The sequence below is a fragment of the Fundulus heteroclitus genome, chromosome 23 (assembly GCF_011125445.2).
Source record: "Fundulus heteroclitus isolate FHET01 chromosome 23, MU-UCD_Fhet_4.1, whole genome shotgun sequence".
Taxonomy (NCBI): Eukaryota; Metazoa; Chordata; class Actinopteri; order Cyprinodontiformes; family Fundulidae; genus Fundulus; species Fundulus heteroclitus.
In genome coordinates, this window is record NC_046383.1 from 18,331,354 (window position 1) to 18,353,947 (window position 22,594).

The 22,594-nt window shown below is 37.4% G+C and overlaps 1 long non-coding RNA gene across 1 annotated transcript in view; it reads left to right on the forward strand.

Moving 5' to 3' along the window:
- The window catches only part of LOC110368737, a 43,035-nt gene extending 30,507 nt beyond the window's left edge, over window positions 1–12,528 (forward strand). The window contains exon 4 of the long non-coding RNA XR_004927887.1: window positions 12,495–12,528. This is a non-coding gene — a long non-coding RNA (uncharacterized LOC110368737). The remainder of the gene's footprint in view (window positions 1–12,494) is intronic.
- The last annotated feature ends 10,066 nt before the right edge of the window (window positions 12,529–22,594 follow it).

Consider the following 22,594-nt stretch of genomic DNA (forward strand, 5'->3'; position numbering starts at 1 on the left):
GTAATGACTTGGTCTGGCAATCCCTGAATAAGAGACCAACTGAAAGGAATCACCCACTCACTTTGAATCTAACAAAACTCACCAGAACCCATATTCTAAATTATTCTATTTGACTGTATATGAGATGTGAAAGCTATTGTGCTCATGCTACATAAAGACGTGTGGCAGTGTGCCTTACCTGCTGATCAAACTGTATATGCTACAGTGTTCCAGGTGTAAGAAGGGAATGTTGGAGCAATATTTACCTAAAGCAGCACATCACTATGCCATTAAATTACAAGTCAGATAGGTAGTCGGTGTATAAGAAAAAAAAAGACAAAACTCTCCAGCAAGAAAAGATTATTTAGTCAGGTAAGTTTTTTCATCTGACCTTTACACACAGGTTTTTTTTTGTATGCTTAAAAACTGTGTCATATCTGGTTGAAATAAATGGGCCATTTACAAATTGTAAAGATCCACATAAACCAATCAAATTGAAAAATGCAAAAAACAAAAAAAATAATAGGAATGAAATAGTATTATTTTAAAGTTGCATAGCCACATTATTTGACTTTTTTTACATTTCAGTATCAGTATCTCACTCTGGTTGCATACAAGGTTTTTATGAGAGATTATCGCGTCCTGCTGGCATATTAGTTGTTATTTGGGCATTTTACGCTTTTTTTTTTTTACACAATTTGTTAGTAAATAAAGCCCTTCTTGATTATTTATAATAACAACGGAAGTACGACACTGTACACTGTACAGGAATCAGCTAATGGCTATTAGCATCTCCTAGCGAATTGTGACACAGTGAAGAAAGATCCAAGATCCAGTGGAAAAAAAACCCTGAAAAAATATATGATTCCAAGAGGGAAAAGACTGGAATAGCCCTGGGAATACAGTATGTTGGTGTTTACTGAAGCAGAAGCTAGAGCTGCCGAGGCTCAAATGTGACTGCAGAGTTCATTGACGTGAGTAAACATCCTTATTAATACTCTGATAATTGTAATAGCAATATTCTTCTTAGCCTCTACACTCTTAAGTACAAACAACATTATTGATTGATTGATTGATTGATTGATTGATTGATTGATTGATTGATTGATTGATTGATTGATTGATTGATTGATTCGTACCTTGATGCTGTGTCTCTGTTTACGGGAATTTTATTTCTCCTTGAAGCTCTGATATGAAGCTGATATAGAGTTGCTGTAGATCGATTAATTTAATTAATAACAGCTGGTCTTTGATATCGCCGAGCTACCGCTTTACCACAAGGCATTTCAGAGGGCTCAGGCTTGGCATTATTTAGTACTGATTTATTAGTCGCCATGTGGCTTTCTGATAGTTATGTGATACTGCCAGTAGATGGTGCCATATCTGTTTATATCTGTTCATTGTGCCCATTGCTGGGGTTCTATTTAGGCTCAAAAAGGATTGTCAAAACACAATCTGGATGGACACTTGGAGTATATAGCCCTATTTTATCATGATCAATTGCATTTTGGTCTTTTTGGTATATGCATGTAATGTGGCTATATGCCTTTAAAGTCTCAAGACCATTGTACTGGACACTGCTTGCTTCAGCATTGGCATACACTGCAGCACCCATCATGGCTCAGTGATTGTCAAAGTCACACTCTAACTCAGAAAAGAGAGGTTAGACTTTTTTTTCTTTTCATTTATATTCCTTAGATAAACGTTAGACACACTGCATGAAAATCCTTCAGAATCTGCATGTAAATCTGTTAAAATTTACTCATCCAGCATGTATTTAATAAAGCCAGTTGATCCTCTTGTTCAGTGTATCTCTGTTATAATCCTGTCTAGTTTTGAAAGAGAAGAAATTCTGTCAAGGGATTTAAAAAAAGTTAGATGAGCACTTGTTCCTTATTTCCACATTCTTATGTGCTTACATGCAAGTTAGCTGAATGCTCATGCATTCCCAGTATAATACTAAAAATATTAGTCAAATTTCCAGTTTCTCCTCTCCAACATGTTCCTCAAAGCTAAAAATTGTTTAAGTGTTGTGTGGTGAAACACCAAACAAAAAAAACAAAAAAAACTATTACTTTATCCTGCCTTGAAAACATGCAATTTAATTTTTTTCTGCTTTGCAGCTAATAAAAATATCTTGTAAATTTAGTAGAAGTGAAATATTTGTCTGTTTAATGTCATAACTGAGCAAGTGGCACTGATCCATGAATTGATTAAATGGAAACACTGTATGTTAATAACATGCCACTTTGAGATTCAAGGAATGAAGTAAAACAAGTGAATAAAGCCAGCCTTATTTGTTTGTTTTTAGATAAATGTGGTCAAATGTATTTTTCTTTCCTCTTTGGAACATTTTATTCACATGTAGCCATTATTTCTTTCTTTCTCATGGGTAGCTTTTTTATGTCAAACATGATGGCAGCAATTTGGTAGTGGTCCTAATTTTAATATATATATATATATATATATATATATATATATATATATATATATATATATATATATATAATCTAAAAACAATTCTGCAGACCAGAGCCAAACTCTGTGTTCTTTCTAAGTATCAGAGTTTTAAAGTGGCACAATGATAAACAGACAATTATGTCCATCTTGACAGGAAACCCTTGTAAAGTACAAATAAAGCAGACCAGGCCTGAATTGGGTGGAGTCTTGTTGATTCAAACAGCCCCATTCAATAAGAAAATGGCCCTAAACAAGATTTTCCTTGAAAAACACAATAAAATTAGATGATTATCAAACAGTTTTGATCTAAAACATACAGTGCAGTGTCAGATAGCTTTGACACAGTTCCATGTCATGGTTGATGTAATAGGATCATCACAGAAAACAAATCCAGAAGTAGTCTCTCAAAAAAAAAAAAAAGAAAACTTCAGTCTGGGGAAAGAGCTTACAACATCAGGAGACTGTATTGCAAGGACTCTTAAAGGGCCAATCCACAAGTTTTGAAAGGACTAGATTTAATTAGAAGCCACTTCTGCCGTGATTGCCTTTTGGAAGAGCCACATTTTTTGTCCTTATCACTAACATTGGTTTTACTATAGGAAAAAAACATATTTTAAAATCAAATCCTGCTAGCAGTAGTGAATACCTATCACTGCTACTGTGTAGCATTGCTATCACATTAGTTTCTACTATGATAATATAGAGATTAGGAGCGAGGAGGTAAAGCGGGAGGCCAGAAGAACATTGGACATTTGCTGCCTCCTCTGGATGACATCTACTATTCCATAAATTGTGGCTGAACATATTATATTGTGAAAAACATTTTTCATACATCTAACCACCTTCTTGTGCAAATTCTCTGTTATTCGGTTACTCCCAGGAATAAAAAGGCTTAAATCAGAGACAATGGGACTTTCGCTCAGTCTTTCTGAAAGCAGTTTTTCTGAAAACATTTCGACCTATAGTTGGAGCACTGCTGTTTTTAATGGTCCTCCTAGGCACATTCCAAGTCAGATGCAAATCAGTGACCCACCCCTCAGTGTCCTGGGTTGTTACAGGCTATTGCTTGGTCACCTGAGTTGTGATGAGACTGCTTTTGTAATCTCTTTGAAATATTTTGGAGGATTGAGTTGGAAGCGCGATCCCCCTCTTAATATTTTCACATGTGCTTTTTGTTTTTATTTCCTTTTATGCAATGATTTGCTTACCCTTTGAAAGTTTTTTTCCCTGTCTTAAATGTAATTTCTCTTGTAAAGCACTTTAAATTGCCTCATACATAAATGGTGATATACAAATAACCTTTCAACATTGAGAATATCTGCTTAACATTCTGCCAGGAGCTGCAAATATTAACCTTTGATTTGTTATCATGGTCACCTTTAGAAAACAACACTTGTCAAAAAGATATTTTCAGTCCAAGAAATAAAATATTTTTAAGAGAATTAAGTGAAAGTTGAGGAACTGTCCTGTTCTTAATACTTCTATAGAACTGGACCTTTTCCAGAAAACACTTATCTGTATGAGCAGTCAGTCAGAGATGTCTGGCAAGTCTCTCTGAGTTATTTTTCATCAGAATCCTTAGAAACACATTACCACTTGAGCATCACAGGTCCTAAAGGGCCTTTTTGAGCACATTTGGTACATTTCTCATGTCACTAGCAATTAAGATGGTGTAATTACTTGCTTTGACATTCACGAAGAGGGAACGTGTTTCTGAGTACCTTTCAGCAATGCAGCATTGCATAAAAAAGTAGGTCTAAGTAGAGCATCAAACAGAATCCATCCCTCTTGCTTGTGAAGATTTAACTTTAACACATTGGCAGAATGCAATCAATCTTCCCACCTATAAAGATGACAGGGGCAGAGACAGAGAGGTTGTATAATTTGTCCAGGCAAAATGGTATGTGGAAAAAGGATGTCTCTATAGTCAGTTGTGTGCTTTCCTCATGAGGTGTTCAGGCATCATGCCTTTTTCCTAGAAGACTGTGTGTTGAGGATGTGTGCTTGATTCCCCTGCCCATTCATCAACTGTTGCTAGTGGACATTCCGGGGCTTCTTTGGGGTTGTGCTTGGCATTAAAGGATGTGCTGACAGTTCAAGATACTGACCACTACAGAGGTACTTATATGTTGAACACAAGGGCCACCCTGTTTTGGTGAGCTTCCTAGAGAAGGCACAACAAATTATTACCAGCTGACCTGCTGCACTGAAATCTTTTGCGATTTGATGTAATGCTTAAATCAACAAGTAAAAAGACAAACACATATTTGCTAGGAGCTGAAGTAAACAAACATCTAAGAAAGCTGACATCATCTCAAGTGAGTTTCATTTGTTGTAAGTGATCTTCATGCTCAGGATTTTTTGAAGAATACAACTGGGAATAAAAAAAAAATAAACCCATCTATTAGGTGAAAGGGCTTCAAGTTTTATCTCCAGAAGACTTCTGTGAAGAATTGATTGATTGACCAGGGTTTCTCTTGCTTCATTTTGGGGTAGCTGTATTCACAGCTATCCCAAGTTTAACACCTCTAGTTTGTTTAACTTAGCTCTTATATCTAGCAATGGGAATTGTTTGGAAATCAGCTATTATGCTCTTGAATGTTTGCTGGGGATAAAGCAGAACTACAGGATTTTAAAACTTTCATTAACCACTCTATAAAAAACAAACTCTCCTCCCATATTATTAGACCCACCGTGTTAGTAGAATATCGTGTTCTGCCATTAAAATAAAATCAAATCGAATTGGCAACATGTGACATAAGGGGGGAAACAAAATGGATTGTGAGCAAGGAATTTCACACCTACACGCAGAGACCCCCCTCAAGGAATGAGAGTCCGCCCTGAACCAGCCAGTCTTGCATGGGGGCCTCATAGAGGCCCACAAGCTGTGTAAATGTGCCTTCTGTGAAACTCACCTCCCCTCGCTTCAATGGAGCAACAAAGGGAGAAATTCTCGAGTTCAGAAATGAACCGACTCAGTTCAGAAATCTGCCGACTAGATGGAAGTTAGTTTGAAGTCTCACTTTTGCGCAACCAGCTGCTGAAGTAAAAAAAAAATAATAATAATTTTAGCTGAAATTGCCCCCGCAACCGAATCAGAGACTGCATGCAGGACCCGGGGCTCACCCCGACCACGTTTCGGCTAGCCGCAGAGCCGCTAGCCCGCTGCTGAAATTACCAATGTTTTCCTGGACCACTGCTCTCTTCCTTGGATGGCCAAAGTAAACCAAAGTCACACGAGGCACCGACAGGTTTGGCAGAGAAACAAACAGGGAAAGTTAAATAGTTGTTTGGAAGGTTTGTGTAATGCCGTTACATTGTGTTTTTAAACACATGGAGCTGGTCGACATAGCTCCCGTTAGAATTTTGATACCATACAATTGCCGATGTAATTCGAGTGTGTTTTTATGGTTATAACAAACATTATCTCCACAAGGGTTTTATACACTGATGGGATATTGATGTTTGTGTTATCCGGTGTACTCATTACCCCTAAAATAAAGCCAAAGCTTTTTAAAGTTAGCGCTGAACGTCCTCTGGTAAATGCTATTAGTTTCAGGATATGCACAACTACGATTTTGTTTCAATTGTAGTCATGCTACCAGCATTATAACCGCGTTAATATGGATTATTAATGTCAATTTAAAGGTGTTTTGTTTAACTTTAAGATTAGCCGATTTTAGCGACCGATCGCTACAGCGACTCCCAGCCTCCCGGAGGTATAATCACATTAATAAAATCAAGCATCCCTAAAGTTGATGATTTTATTGAGAAAATCGTTCTTTAAAATGTTATTTCATCAAATAATGTTTTGTTTAACTCAGGATTTGCATTGTGAATGGGTTGAAACACATACCAAATGTTCTGAATTAGTTAAGCTAATTTAACCTCAATTCACATTCTTTAAGATGAACTTTGGTTCTTTCAGTCAGATCTGCAGTGAACCAGGATTCACTGATTTATTCTGATGAAGCTGCTGATAATGATGATCAACCACTTTGTTTTGTCCTTTGTTCGTTTTTGTGTGTCTTCTTTTTATCTTCATTTTGCTTAGTAGTTTTAGTTAAGTTTCACTAGCCTAGTAGAAAGGATTTGTTGATTGAAATATAGTGTTAATTCAGATAAACAGCATTACATAGTGATGTTCTCTGAATGTTAATTTTATTTCTGTTAATAAATTCTTGAACTTGAAAAAAAGTTGTCACTCCTTATTCTATATGTGTGCAGAGTTTGCTGTGAAAAGATTGCCAGTGCTCGAATCATCTCTTCAGCTATTGTCCTGATATCAGCCCTAGAGCTGATATTTACCCGACAATACCTAACAGGCAGAGAGTTATTTATTAAACATTAAATAACTTTAAAACAGTGTGTAATTGCACAACCATTGGATGACCTTAATTCACTAAGCCTGTCCATACCTGTTAACCCCCCTCTTTGTCCAGCTTTAAAGTTAGATCAAAAACTTTTTTCCAAATCCTTCTAAGAAAAGAGGCTTTAAAGTTTCTAAAACAAGTCACTATTTTATATACATACTTGTTGGTTTCACAGCACTTTAAACACAGGAGATGCCATTTAAATGTCTATCAAAAATTGCTGACTCTCTCAGAAAATGCTTCACTGCCCAGACAAGCTGTGCCCCATCCCACCATGGCTGGTATTGCAAACTAGATACTCTGGCATTTCCAACAAGTTATAGCATGTCTTTGTCCAATGTGTCTCTGTGACATAAATGCTGTGTGTACCGGAGACTGTACAACTCACAGCAACAGCTGATTTGCGCACATGCTGCATTACGCACGCAGCAGACGCAGCCGGCTTGTTGTTCTTTGGCGGTGTGGATTTTTCGGAGAACATCTGCAGTCATGATCACACAGAAGAGGCAATGTTTTACAGATGGGGCAACTGTGTTTTGTTGCGCAGCTTGCCTCGTATACATGGTGTGTCTCCCTTTTTGTTATGGCCTTTGAACCAGGTTATAACAGGACCATTCTCTGTGAACCCTAGAGATGGTTGTGCCTGAAAATCCCAGTCGATCATCAGTTTCTGAAATACTCAGACAAGCCCACCTGACACCAACAACCATGCGACGTTCAAAGTCACTTAAATCACCTTTCTTCCCCATTCTGATGCTCGGTTTGAACTGCAGTAGATCATCTTGACCATGTCCAAATGCGTAAATGCATTGAGTTGCTGCAAGAGAAGAAAGGAAGAAGCTGGACAGGTGTACCTAATAAAGTGGCCCATGAATATATATATATATATATATATATATATATATATATATATATATATATATATATATGGCTGCAATATACCAGCAACATACTTGTACATTCAACATTTCATAAGAGATCTACTACTGTACTTCTTTAACCATTGGTATTAAGAGGGCCAGGCTTTATTTCCACATAGAGTCAAGCTTTTATACCCTGCTACAATGCATTTTAGCATAAATACCATGAAGCAGATCAAAGTCTGTTCCCAACAATGATGAGTCTTGGCTCACTTGTTACTTCAATCCAATATAACGAATATTACATTAGAAGAGAGTGTGTTCTCAAAGACAGAAGATCAAAATACAAAGTTTTGCTCATGATGATTAGACTGTGGATTGTCTATGGCACTCCTTCTTTAATATGCTCACAAAAATCAGCTATCTTGATCATCCTTCCCTTTTTCAAATCCAAGCAGGAATGAGGCAGCTCTTTATTCTCTTCAGGGGATTGGGATGTGCTGTCAAAGTCTGTGATGCTATAAACCTACAATAGAACAGTTACCTGATATACAAGCTCTGTTTTGTCATAAAAGCATTTACACAAAGCCACAAAAAAAATTGACAAAATGGAACGGCAGTGTACTCCACGTGTAACTCAGAGGAGAAACATCAAATGAGCCAGAATGTGGTACTTTTTAGCAGCTGTACATCCGACCAAAAAGCGCTTTTAGATTGAAGTGTGCTGTGTGTCACAGCCAATTTTGAAATGAATACCCGCTCTTGACGTCCTATTACCAAGATTAGCGGGCAATTGACTACAGTAAGTGGGAAAGTGGATAAACATTATCTATCACTTTCATGAAAACATAAACAGTCTTTAGACACAAGCGTGCCAAGATTCTATGAGCTTGGCACGCTCATAGAATCATTCCATAGAAATACCATAAAAAATTCCATAGAAATACCATAAAAATTATAGTTTGAATTGTTTGTGGAGGGGCTCTGTGAAGTTATTAGATGTCAGTGAGTGCAGAGCTGTCAGAATAAAAGAAAAGTTCCCACTAGAGTTTGAGCAGTGTGGACTTACAAAGTTTTAAAAATCTAAGGTTTTAAAACTTCCACAGTATTTCATCCAAACATAGTTTTGTAAAACTCTGATTTCACTTTTTATCAGGTATTTACAGACAGTTTGTAGTTTCTTGGACAGAAAATCATGTTATTCCTCGATTTGTTACTATCATTTTATTTTAAATTTGCTACCCGATAAAACCTGTAAAGTATACCCTGACAACCAAGAAACTGCAGTGCTGGCCACCTTTTTAAAATTTTGTTATTTGTTTTTTTGCAGCATTGATTTATATGTATTTATTTAACTTTTATTTGATAAAAATGTGCTTTTAGGGAAAGCAGCGTAATATTCTTATCAGATATTTGAGTATATTTATTTTGAGGGGAAAAACTCCATGTCAAGAAATAATTGCTTTGAACCAATCATCCATGGCACAATCATTGTCAAGTCAAGTCAAGTTTATTTGTATAGCAAATTTCAGCATCAAGGAGGTACAAAGTGATTAACATCATGAAAACATAAAAACATCAAAAACACATTGACACAGTCATTGGTTGTGAGACCAGTAATAAACATTAAATGGTGTCAAGTGAAAACATCAATACACATCAAATATGTTGGTCAATGTTCCTGATATAATGGGCCAAAAGCAACTCTAAATAGGTGGGATTTCAGTCTTGATGTAAAAGAACTCAGTGTTTCAGCTGATTTGCAATTTTCTGGAAGTTTGTTGCAGATTTGTGGAGCATAGGAACTAAATGCTGCTTCTCCATATTTAGTTCGGGTTCTATGTACGCAAAGTAGACCATAACCAGAAGATTTGAGTTGTCTGGAGGGTTGATACAGCAACAACAGGTCTTTAATGTATTTTAGTGCTTAGCCGTTCAGTGACTTATAGACTAACAGAAGTATTTTGAAGTCTATTCTCTGAGCTACAGGAAGCCAGTGTAAGCACGTTAGCACTGGGGTGATGTTCTCTATCTTCCTAGCTTTAGTAAGAACGTGAGCAGCAGCTTTCTGGATCAGCTGCAGTTGTCTGATTGATTTTTTTTGGGCTGACCTGTGAAGACACCATTGCAGTAATCAATGTGACTAAAGATAAACACATGGATGAGTTTAAAAAAAAAAATAGAACACATTTCTAGTTCACCGTGTTAGTTTACTACAGCATTTAGAGGCCACGTGACATTTTTTAGTTTTTCATGATGAAATGCACCCTAATGAGGTTTCAAAAAGAAGAGCACGCCATCATGGGTCTTCCACGAAAACTAACAGTGTGCATAATGTGCTTATTCCAACCATCCATCCTGCAAACCCACCATCTAGGGTGTGTGTAGATTGTGAATTGCCTAAAGCTCTACAAGTAGAGTTTTGCAAACTCCACATGTTTACATCTGTCATAATAGTTCAGAAAATATTTTTAAGCAATGATTAAATCACAAAGTGTAAGAATAAGATATTAAAAAAGGTAAAAGTATATTTTGCCACCTATAAGCTTGTCCAAGATAACTATTTTTCTACATGCTATGTATTTCCTCTCTGAATAAATGTACTCAAATGACAGTTGCATTTTGTTTTATGTATTATCTAGCGTGAGCTTAGGCTACTGCAACAAAAAAAAAAAGAATTTAGTTTGAGCCTTTTTCTCATGTATAAAAAAAGCCCTTACATGTGGTGCTGTAACTAAAAGAAGTGTAAAAATCAATAAAACTATCTTCCTTTGAAAAGTATTACTTTAGCACAAGAAAGGTACTCTGTCCAGGCATGTTTACCTCACTTTTAAGTGACATGAGTTCAACTCTTATTAAAACTTGTCTTTGCTTCTCTAAACTGAGAACATTCAGGTTGCCTGCTACTACACCTCTTTAAGTGCCACAAATCAACATCATTTTGAAATAAAAACATATTTTAATTTAAAAAAAAGAGTTCATTTTAGCTTTAATCAACCCTCACTTTTGATTAATTTGTGTCATAGAAGAAAAAGGAATTATGGTAATGATAGATCAATTCATTCTTTACTCTAGACATAAAATCTTTATTCTTTCCAAGGTCACATTAAACTTGGCCCCCTCTGTATACCACTGTGATCAAGTGCCAAAAAGTATCCATGCTTGATTGCAAAAAACATTTGTTTTCCATTTCTTTCAACAGATAGCCTCTTGAAGAGAGAGGTTACATCTGACACATGCAGTATTTATGTGATATTGCACTTAAAACGCTACTGAGACCCTTTTTAGCGTGTAGGATCTGAATCAGCACACAGTGCCAAGGGAAAGAAAACAAATGATCCTAATTTCAACAAACGGTTGAAATGCCAGCGGGCCTCATCCGAGCGGTACTTTTATAAATTAGGACATAATGCGGCTGTAAGTCATATCATCCCTCATTTTTTATGGGACAAATTCTGTGATCTGTCTTCTGTGAGATCATCGCAACCTAGAACATACACACACCCCAAGTACACGCACATGCAAGCATAAGTAAATTCTACTCTTGCACAATTGTAGGTCCAGCTAGCTACCGATTGTGCGAGAGTATCTAAATGGCCCGTAGCAGAACCAATCCCAGCGAGCAGAAAGCAATTGGCAAGCAAGTTCAAGGTATAATCTGTGCTGGCCCTGTGAGGTGGACTAATGAGAGACTGGAAGAAGAGGGAGGAGGATGATTATACTTTACATACTAACCTTGGCAACTGGGCCTGTCCTTTAATGACGGCATAATTCAGCGTTCACCTTGGGAGACTGCCATGGGTTTTGGTTTATGAGGTCACCCAGGTAACCTCAATCATTCAAGAGCACGCTCTGTCTTTGCTTCACTGACTTCCCTTCACACACTCTCGTACACAGGCGCAAGCAGGCGAATGCATTGCCCCTCTGATAGAGATAGGCCGGCCGCCACCTCCGGCAGCGAAACAGGTTAGATAGCAATCGTACTCTTCAGCACGTCCCTGCCAGAGATCCTTGAGCCACGCTGATTTGTGGCCATGACTGGATTGATAGATATGAATATAACTCAGGATTAATCTCGCAGTTTGAGTGAAAAGCCAGGGTAGTAACTTTGAAAAGTGGATTGTATAACCCTTACAACAGCACTTTATAATATACTCATCCTGTATGGCAAGTTGATTTGTAAGTTATCCAGTGAAACTGTCATACTTTTACATATCTAGTATATTAGCTGTTTTCAACACAGAAAGAAAGTTTGTATATTCAGAACTGAAGCACTATTTAAATAAAAAAATGGTGATAAATAAGGTTACCATTTGTAATTAATGTGTTTATAATCATTTTCTCTGAGGCGATCTTCTTACATATGGAAAGTCTTTAACCACCACAGATGTGAGTCGGAAACCAAGCAGACATAATTCCTTTAATCAATAGAGTGGGCATAGCTGAGCTGTACACACAATGATGCAGTAAATCTAAACCTTCAATATTGCACCTTATAAATGGTGCTTTTAAATCTTTATTGTGTGATTAGTTTGCTCTGGATGCTGCAGTAACTTTCCTGCAGTTTTACTTACCTTTTAGAGTCGCAATGCTCCTGCTGCTAAATCTCCACCCCTCACCATTACTAATTGATACTAGATCTTATTACATATTGATCAAAAACAGGCTGTGCCACGTCCGAGAACATTGTCTAATTAGATTATGTATATTTCATATGGCTCTTTTGCTATACAATACAACGTGCTCATGTATTAGAATTTCCATTATTCATGCTGAATGCCAATACCTTTGACATATTTATTTTTCTCTCTGTCTTTTCTAGCCAAGCTGTTTCAGACTCTGCATGCATTTGACACTAATTTTTGGACGCAGTGCACGGGTGTGGCAAAGTGGCTCCGTTGTCTACATTATTAAAGGCCTCAGATGTGTTTTTCTTGTTTTCAACTGATGGAAATGTATAATCGTAAAGCTGCGGACAGCTGGAGAAGCACAGAAATGTATTATCAGCTCCCGAATTGTTCTGTTGCAAAGCACAGGATGAGCATGCTTGACACTACAAAAATTGCCATACCATTCTCCCTCCCTAAGCAGCAGAAGAGGAAAAGCTTGTTGTTGTTAGACCAGAGGTTGTGTTTCCGGTGCAAATAAAATCGTTGTGTTAAAGTACAAATGCTAACTTGACAAAAGAGATCAAATTAATGAGGAAAATTTTGATTAAGCACATTTATTGTTTTAGCTTAAAGGTTTTCTGTAAATCAATACTGGAAATAAAATACAACACTATTAAAAATTGTCACTACAGTTGTGAATATTTTGAAGCTGCATCTGATTTTTTTAATGAGCTGCTGACACACCGTGTCTATAGCTTTCCCTATGTTTGAGTTTCTAAAATGTGTTATGTTTGGGTCTGTACATGAAGAAATCAATTGCATTTTGTGAAGTATCAATTTTCAAAGCGCTCTTAATTTTCCCCTTTTTTGTATAATGTATGTGTTTTGGAATGAAGGGTGCACTGCTCACATACAGTTTAAGGATTGTATTTTAGTTTCGGAATATCTTCCTCTTCATTTTTTTTCCATATTTATTTGTACACAATAAAGTAAATACATTGTATTTATTAATGTAAAGAAGGTCGCACTCCCTTCAGTTGGGCCCACTCTAAGCATTCAACATGCAGAAGTGAGTGAATTTTTATCGGTGCAGAGTTCTGCGTTACATAGCATGAACGTCAGAAATTACATTATTGGTGACTTGCTCTGACATTTTAGTAGCACTTCCATTGTAGCCAAAACAGTGACACATCTGTGACATATAGGGTTTTTTTAGTTGTTGGTGATCGATTATATATGTAAAAAAAAAAAAAATGGTGCTACTTTGTCTGAGCCTCTAATCAACTGTGTATGGTGGAGCGATGTCTACCTGAGCCAGGACATGTTGTTACACTACTGAAAAGCAAGGCAGATACAGTATAGTGGGATGTTTTTAAAATGTTCAACCTTTTGTCATTTTATGGTATAAAAGTATATATTTCTAATAAATCATTAAAATACAATATACTTATAATTCAACCTGTTTCTGCTGAAATATAGCCAAAACCTATAATAAGATTTTGTCTTAAACTCTTAAAAGTCTTAATATTACTTTTAATCATTGGATGTTTCATGATCATGATATGGAAGAAAGAAAAAACACCCAATGAGACAAATGCAACCAAAACAATAAATTAAAACATATTTAAAGGAATTATACCTGAATATATTTTTTATCTGGTTAAGAAAAATGCTTTTTAAGCAATTTATCGAGTTAAAAGATTATAACAACAACAAACAGACAATTTGTAAATAACAATTGACAAATTGATTGCGCAATTGAGCCAGTCCAGGCTTTTTTTGCAGGAATAAGCAGCAAACTGGGAACAACTTAGGACAATTTTATCTGCCAATGGCACAACCAGGTGTGGAGCCGTTAGTAAGCAGCAGGACATGTACCACAGGTCATGTAAACAGAACACCATGGCATTCATATAAGTGTTGACCATTCACATAGGAATATATCATTTACCTGAGACGTAGCCATTTATGTAAAAGAAAAGGGAGAAAAGTCCCTCATTGAAGCCCTATTTCCTCTGGAGGATTGTGCACGATCTTGTTTAGTCTCGTGCATAGTAAAAAAAAAAAACAGTTGGAGGCGAGGCTTACAGTTCACTGATTGAATTTATGCAGAATCGGGTATAGTTCCTTTAATTTATCAGTTGTGTTACAGAAAAACAAATACAAAAAAGCATATAAATCTTGTATGTTTACATTTTCTTCCTTTTTTGTTCAGTCTTCTCTAACCTCTTGAGATTCAGTTGAAACAGAGATGTTCTGATAATAAACTCTACGGTGTCAAGGACATCACTTGAGAGAACACGTGCTCCATACTTTGACAGTAAAAGCTGCAACTGGCCCCGGATCTAGAATGACCTGGCATAGAATAGAAATAACCTTTTTTTGTCCCTCAGTGGGGAAATTATCCTGTCCCAGCAGCAAAGTGGAACACAAATGGAAGCATATGCAGATACGCACATTTAGGCACATACACCTAAATATACTTGTTATTTATAAAGCATCCAAGATAAAACATGAGACAGCATGTATTTTTATGTGTAATTTGACAGTCTATGTATTCATCCAAGGAGTATAATCAGTAGTACGTGAATTACAGAACATAAAGTAGGTCAGACAGTCCTCAGGTGGAGTCTCTAAAAATCTTGGTGAATAAAGGTGAATGAATCTTCAACAGTACAGACCAAGGATCTGCATATTGTATGAGATTGATTAATGTTACAATCGGGTCATTGCAACAACTTTGAGGTATCATTTGCATCTATTCAATAGCACTGGTGAATATGTACAGTGTACACAACATCTCGGGTTTGCAACACTCATACAGTGAAGTTTTTTTCAAAAGTCCCACAAACCTGATGCAGCCTGGTTTAGCTGGAGATCAAACTGTGTCTGCAGCAGATTCTGTTTTGTAGCGAGCCAATGCTACAGCCTACTTTCCTATGCCTTCAAAACACAAATCTGATGCCCCCATCCTTACCCAAATGTGCACTGCAGAAGCTGTGTTTTTTATTAGTTGAAAATACAGCAATTTGCCCAATATAGCGTAAACGTTATCCTTCTCATTTAAAATAATCAAAAGAAGAAAGAGAAACCGCAAGTTTTAAAAGCAAGATTGCAGATTGCCTCCAGATTCTTTAATCTTCCATCAAGACTAATCAGATGCATGATGCCCGTCCACACAGACTGTACGGTGAGTAGTTGTTGATGAGGAACATATAGTACAATGACAGTGAATTTTACTGCAACTCCTTCACTCAATCTGCTGCCATCTCAGTTACAGACAGCACTTACTCTTGTCAGATGTAGCCATGCAGAGTTTCTTTAATGAAGACTTTCAGCGCCTCTTTAGGAAACGCTGAGAGCTTTGATGTAAGTTGCCAGCTCAGATTGCATTGAAGCACCTGTCACTGTTCGACATTTGAAAGAGAGAAGATGGGGAAACATACAGGCAGGGAGACCAGCAGGTGTGTCCTGCGCCTAGCAGTGGAGACAATATACTGTAGCCAGAAAACAGATACAGGCTGCCATCGACAGAGACACTGTTATCGTTATTGGCAAGTGCTGCTTCTCAACAAGAAGTCCCACTTTTATTTGGCCAAGGTTTGGGCAAAACAGTGGAATTGATCTGGCATTGATCAAAATGCCTGTATGGCTCTCTCTCATCTAAAGGGGATTTCATTGATCTGCCAAAGTCCTTTTCAATAATAGCTTCAGTGAAGTGTAGGAACAGCAGTTTCAGGTGAGTAGATATCAGAGGAAGGAACACAGCTTGGGCAATTTACAGATCACATGTCCTTAAAAAAAGAGAGAGACAGAGGAAGCTTCACCACACCAGATCCACTGCGACCAAGTCTCCAACCATAACAAAAATACTGACAAACAGTCTTATATATAGAAATATACATGTTCCTCCTTGTCAAAAGCATTTGATGTAAACTTCCTCTTTCTTCTTTTTTTTTCAAAATGAATACTAAATCTTACATTTTGATACAGCTGTAAAGCAGCCAAATCTCATTAATCCATATTATCAGTCCATCTCTCTTCTCTTGATATATGCATGGAAGACTTTTTTTAGCCAGCAGCTTTGATGTTACTTGACTGCCACCTAGTGAAGGTTCATCAAGCCTCCCTATAACCTCCCCAAACGTAGTGACTGGGAGAAGTAGTTGCTTTGTACATGGCATCTGAGCTTTAATTTTACAAATCGTTTTAGGGAAAGCTCTTTGAGTTTCTTAGGAGCAATATCTGTCGACATTTTAATCAAATAAAGCCCCACAAACCACAGCCACTTATTCAATAAAGGGGACAAAAGCAGAAATGTGTACTTAAAGATTCAAATTTACAACATCTACATACTACATGATCCTGATCATTACTTTTGTTTTGTTCCAGCATGTTTCACTTATAGATTAGACAACAACAAAGTCAAAAAATAGTCTCAGTTGAGATGCATTGGCAGTCTTGTAATTTCTCATCTGTTCTATATGGGTTAATTAGAGGCATAAACATCAATCCTTAACATCATAAACATCTAACCTAATCATATTCCAACGCATTACTGTTGTAACACAAAAAGTAGATGCATAAATGAGGAGCGCAAAAAGGCATATAAATTACAGTTGTAGATCCTTTGTCTACCAGTAAAATAACTCTGAGAGATGGCTATTGATCTTGTCTCAAAGCTGAAAATGTCCAATCTACATGAGCTTGGAAAGTGACAATATTTGAGGATTTTTGTTTTCCAGCTTCTTGCTGCTGCTTGGCAGTCCGAAACAGAGACTCTGTGTTTTGTGGCCAACGTTGGAGCTTAACTTGGTAAAATTTCAAGAGAAAACAAACAATATGTAGGTGGTTTTAATGAGAATTTAAAACATGGGCATGTATGTTTTTTGAAAATCAGTGACGCCATTAAAACAAGACCAGAGGGGGCAAGGACCATACATTTGCTCTCCCTCCCTCCTTACCCCCAACCCCCCGTCCCCAAGCCCTCTCCACCCACAACCACACAGTCTTACATGCAAGTGGGTAAAGGACATGCTTTAACGAGATGCAATATTTAATACTTTGTATTAGTTTGCTTTTTTTAGGGTCCTTTTTAATGCCTGTTGTGAATGTTTGTCTGTGATTTGCAGCTCTGCAATAAAAAAATATACTGGGTAAAAAATTGGGACTGTTTTAAAATCAAGGTTACTAAACCTTCTGGAAACTAAAAAAATCAAGGCTGATGCCACAAGCTTTAAGGAGAGGATAGGAGATGGTGTCTCAGAAAGGAGGGTTGGGATCCATGTAAAGGCCACAAATATGAACCTATTAGGTTATTTAACTAACTTTGAAAGAGAATCATGGTTGTTGTTTTTTTTTTTTGTTTTTTTTTTTGTTTTTTTTTATTGGACTTCCATTTTTAACCTCGCCATAGCTAAATAAAGGTCCTGAAATTGTGTTATGGCTTTTGTCTTTGGTCTTCCATCCCAGGATAATTAGTGACCAACCCTTTGAAAAAATCTGTAGGCACCCCTGGTGCAAATTTCAAAATGCCTGTCTCGTATTCTTCACAGGGAGCCCCAGGATTTGGAATAATCTTCATAAGACTCTGCCATATCCCTCCTAAATATGTAGATGGCAGTCCTTGTCTTGTAGAACTGAGTAATGACTAGGCCGGGTAAGTATTGTTAAGGGACTGCTACAGCAAAAGCCAATGAGTTGCACAGTGGGGGCTAATTGAGAGAGAGAGAGAAAGGCCCAATTGCTGCATTCTCCAGAGATGTTTTTGTCTGAGGCCAGAAGAAGCAGAACGTAGCCTTGTCTCTGCTGTGATTACCATGCATCAAATGCAGATTACACTCTTAAGTTTAGAGGTTACGGATATTATTTATTAAAAAGTAACATTGCCTGGCAACTGGATCCTCCTCTTGAGACTAATCAGACTTCTTATTCATTCACGATTCATTTCAGATTCTTGAACTGATCTTAATAATGGATGAGCTTTAGAATCACAGAAAGAAGTGGAAGAAATAACAGTTAACTGTCATCTCGTCTCTGTTTTTTTATGTTGTGTGGCAGCAATGGGTTATTTGTGCTGGTAATGTGTTATTTTTGCAGGCTCAAATCAATTAAAGCTCTTTAAGGGGTGAATTAGCCACCATTTTACTGTAAGCATATATACTGAGAATCTATTGAACAATGGCATTTGTATAGACATAATTTAATGAACATCTGGTTTTCAGAGGATGCCTAATGATTTCACATTCATCTTCCTCTAAATGGGTAAAGTGCACGCAATTACGTTTTTAATTAGCTGTGAATGTGTTTCTGTCAATTGGAATGATTCATCTCTTCACCATGAAATGCATCATGTGAATTCAAGCAGACTGTACTGGTGCTGATTTCAGAGCTTCAATGAGTCTTTTTCTTTGTTAAAAGTTCTGTCTTTAAAGTTCAACCTTCTCATGAGCAATGATATTGCTTTGTTTTCTGCTTATAGGCTGAGGTTCTTAAAAATTGGTTGTGGTTTTTAGTAATCCGTGGGAGTTCATATCGGCAGACAGGGAGGTGAATTAATTTATCACTTATTGAGGTAGGTAATTCAGCTCAGTATTGTTGCTGGGTAAGGCTGAACCTTAGAGATGTTGTTCTCATTCAGGAAAAAGTGTGGAAAGCCTTCGGTCATCAAGGAGAAATACAAGGTAAAAATGGATTAACCATGTAGCAAAGCTCACAGACAACAACTGTATTGCCACACGATGGTTGAACATTAGGTGAAACAGGACCATCCTGCAACACCACTTCTCCAGGAAGATTAATTGACTTAATCGGCATCAGGTCCATAGCGGCAGCAAGAGCAGCTCAGCGCTCAGTGACTGGATCAGAGAAGCCATGTAGGAGGAAAGGAAAGAGAAAGGCACCATAGCCCTCAAACAACCACCCAGAATCATGACAGCCAATACTCAATGACAAACACTGCAGAGCAACCCATACAAAAAGACAGCTCAGTCCACAAGAAGAATCGGAATTACTGAATACCAAGCACTAAAAAAACAATATTCCAACAATCCACATCCCGCAAAATCTGTAAGTGTTGGTTAAGTAAAGGCTATAACTAGGGACTCAATAGTTTAAAATTAGCAAATCTATTAACTCTCTGTACAGCACAGCAAATGCAGTTTATGTATCGGAACCCAATCTAGCTATTTGTTTTCAAGGTTTCTTTAATTATGGTAAGGAGCAACATTATAGCCTTAACAAAAGTTTAAGTTATCTACAAGTGTGGAACATGTGGATGATGGGTTGTACCAGAATTCATATTTCTAGGGTTGATGTAAAGCATAAGTAGAGTCGAATTTAAAACTTCATTTGAGGTTAAGTAAAAAAAAATAAAAAGTGAAATAGAGGTTAAGATAAGTAGAATTAGAGTAAAAACCAGTGAGAACAAGATTAGGGTTTTCCATTAGTAACAGTTACTTGGTACCAGTCCTGTTTTAGTACTTACTTGGCCAGGATTCCTAGAGAGCTGAGTTGGGCTGAAAATGCAAAGTCATAAAACCACTGATTGGATAGGGAGTGGCACCACTGGTTGCTTCCGGCAATTTGTAAAAACTAACAACAGCAACTGAGCGTATTCCGAGCTTTAAAGAGTCGACTCAGCCACCGTGCTATTAGATTCCGAGATGAATGAAGATGAGAGTTTTGTGCATCTTTTTAAGCATCTTTGTCTTTATGTAGCTTAACTTTTTTATTTAACAGACAAAAAACATTTATATACCCTGAGTTATTTGCTTCTCTGTTGTAGGAGAGGCTACCCTATTTTGCTTATTGTAAATAGTCTGTAATTTGCTGAGCTTATACGGGTCTGAGTTATCAATATTACAACCAAAGCATTTGTCATTGTAATTTATTTGAATTGATGGCTCATTTTGAAGAAAAGGTTACCTAAATTCAGTAAGATAATTTTCTTAATGGTTGAAGTCATTGCACAAGTCTATTCTCTGACTCTATTCTTGCATGCACCAGTGCTGAATAAACCATACTTTTTAGTGATATCACTGTCAAAGCAATCGAAATTGCATTAAAAACTGGCCCAGTATGAGGAAATGCAGATGCTGATATAACTGACTTCTTCATAGGTCACAATTCTGTTGACCAATTATACCAAACCAAAAGTGATTTATCCAACTGCCAAAGAAAAGTAGAGTCATTTTTAAAAGATACGAAAGTTTATTGTCAAACAACATATTGAGCTGATGTGCAACGATGCATGTTTGGAGTCAAGGCTAAAAAGGTAACTAGAACATTTTTATATCTGCAGTAGAACAAAATTCCTGCACTCAGTTATTATTATTATGCAAATAAAGAGAAGGTTGAGTATTAAACAAGCTGGTTAACCGGCTAGATTTTAGAGATCATGTAGATAGCATGGGGCTAGACCATTAAAAACTGTAAAACCAAGAAAATGTGATAACTGATGGGAAGTCAACGACAACAGATTGTTGTGTTAATTGTTCTTTGTATGAGATAAAGGATAAGCTGCAGCATTCTGGACTATTTGTAAACAGTTTGGGGATGATTGATCTAGACTAATATATAAAGAATTACCATAGTCCAGGCGAGAGGTGATAGAAGCATGAATAACCTTGTCAGGTTTCTCTCCCAGCTGTTAATCCCTGTCACTGGCTGCTCAAGAAATCTCCTGCTCCCATTCGAATACATTTTGGCACTCCTGGCTCTCCAAGAGCCTTTGGACTCTTTAATGTGCTGCTGACAGTCATTTCTTCTGGCCCAATCACTAATTCCTCATTAGAAATGATGAGCTTCCTTATCACCTCTCTCTGCAAAAGGTTAGGCCCAGGCCCAGAGGAGAGGCGGGAGGTCCTTCGCTCTGGACCTGACGGAAAGCTTCACAGGGCTGCAGCTATTGATTGGGGGCTTCAAGTTGCTTTCTCCACCAATGTAGGGGTCTGCAATGCAGCATACTAAGCTGATGTGTAATCAATGTCTTATACCACAGCCGGCCTCCATGCACAGACCCGCCAAATTATACAGTAGACTTCAATATCTGACACACTGGGTTTTTTAAAGTGCCTTCCGGAAGAACGACACAGGCTGCGAGCACACCAGGTAAGCACACATGAGCTTAACCTTGCACGCATGCAAGCAACCCACACACTCAGACACAAACAACAACCAGGTCCTGCAGGGTTACTTTGATTTTTTTCTCCCTCTACCCAGATGAAATGTTTATCATCTCAAATGCTCGGTAAAAAAGAAAAAACCTGCATATACAAGTTATAAAACCCTATCCTTTTTCGCAAACCTTTTGGTGTCTGAGCACCAGCTGTGAGACATGGCCTCTCAGTGCACTTGGCCACGCAGCAGCTTCAACGTGCGCTCCTCCTCCTCTTCGTGGGCCTTAATCATATGCACAAGCACACTCTGGGGCCAGCTTCCCAGAGCATTTAATCCACAGAGATATGATACTATGCTGGATGTTGGGTCATCCATCACCATCTCTCAGCTCTCTCTTTCTTTTCCTTTTTTCTTTTTCCACTTGTTCCATCTCTATCGTCACAACGAGCTCAGACAGTTCGATTACATGTGCGCTACCTTTTCACCTTTCCAACTGACCATGTATTTTATTGATCGAATAATCCGACTCATTTAAAAGTTTAAATGAAATGAAGAAGGATTTGTTTCTTTGTCTTTTTCTGGGTTGTGCTCATCAATGAGCTGCACTGAACTCCCAGGGGACATCTTTTTAATCAAGCAGTAATTTTAGCTCTGTTGCAAGTTCCCCTTTGATTCCTCATTTATTGTGTTTGAATGTCTGTTTGCAGAATTCTCCTCTTTATCTTGTGAACCTTACTTGGCATAGCCCCTCATTATAGCACTTTACTTTCTTGTTTCTAACCATGTTTGTGCTGTTCAAGAAAACTTAAAGCGTGGCCCTTATACTCCTACGCATTTCATCTTCATGGTCCCCACCAGTTTCCACATTATCCTCCATTATCTCCTGTTAACGCACATTTGTTTCTATGGCAATGTCATCGATTATGTCTTTGGCTTTTAACTATTCCTTGCAACCACAAAAATAAAAAAAAATACATTAGTTTTTTTCACAGTAACATCCTCTTGCATTTATCAATATAAATTCTCCACATCAAAATTGTTAAGTCAACACATGCCAATCAATATCATCCTTTATCCATTACATGGTCCATTACATTTCCCTAAGGCATTCCCAAAAAGCCATTAAGTAACAAAATCCTACAGAAGAAACCCAATCTTCCACATCCCAGAAAGCTCAGTCTGGAACCTTCAT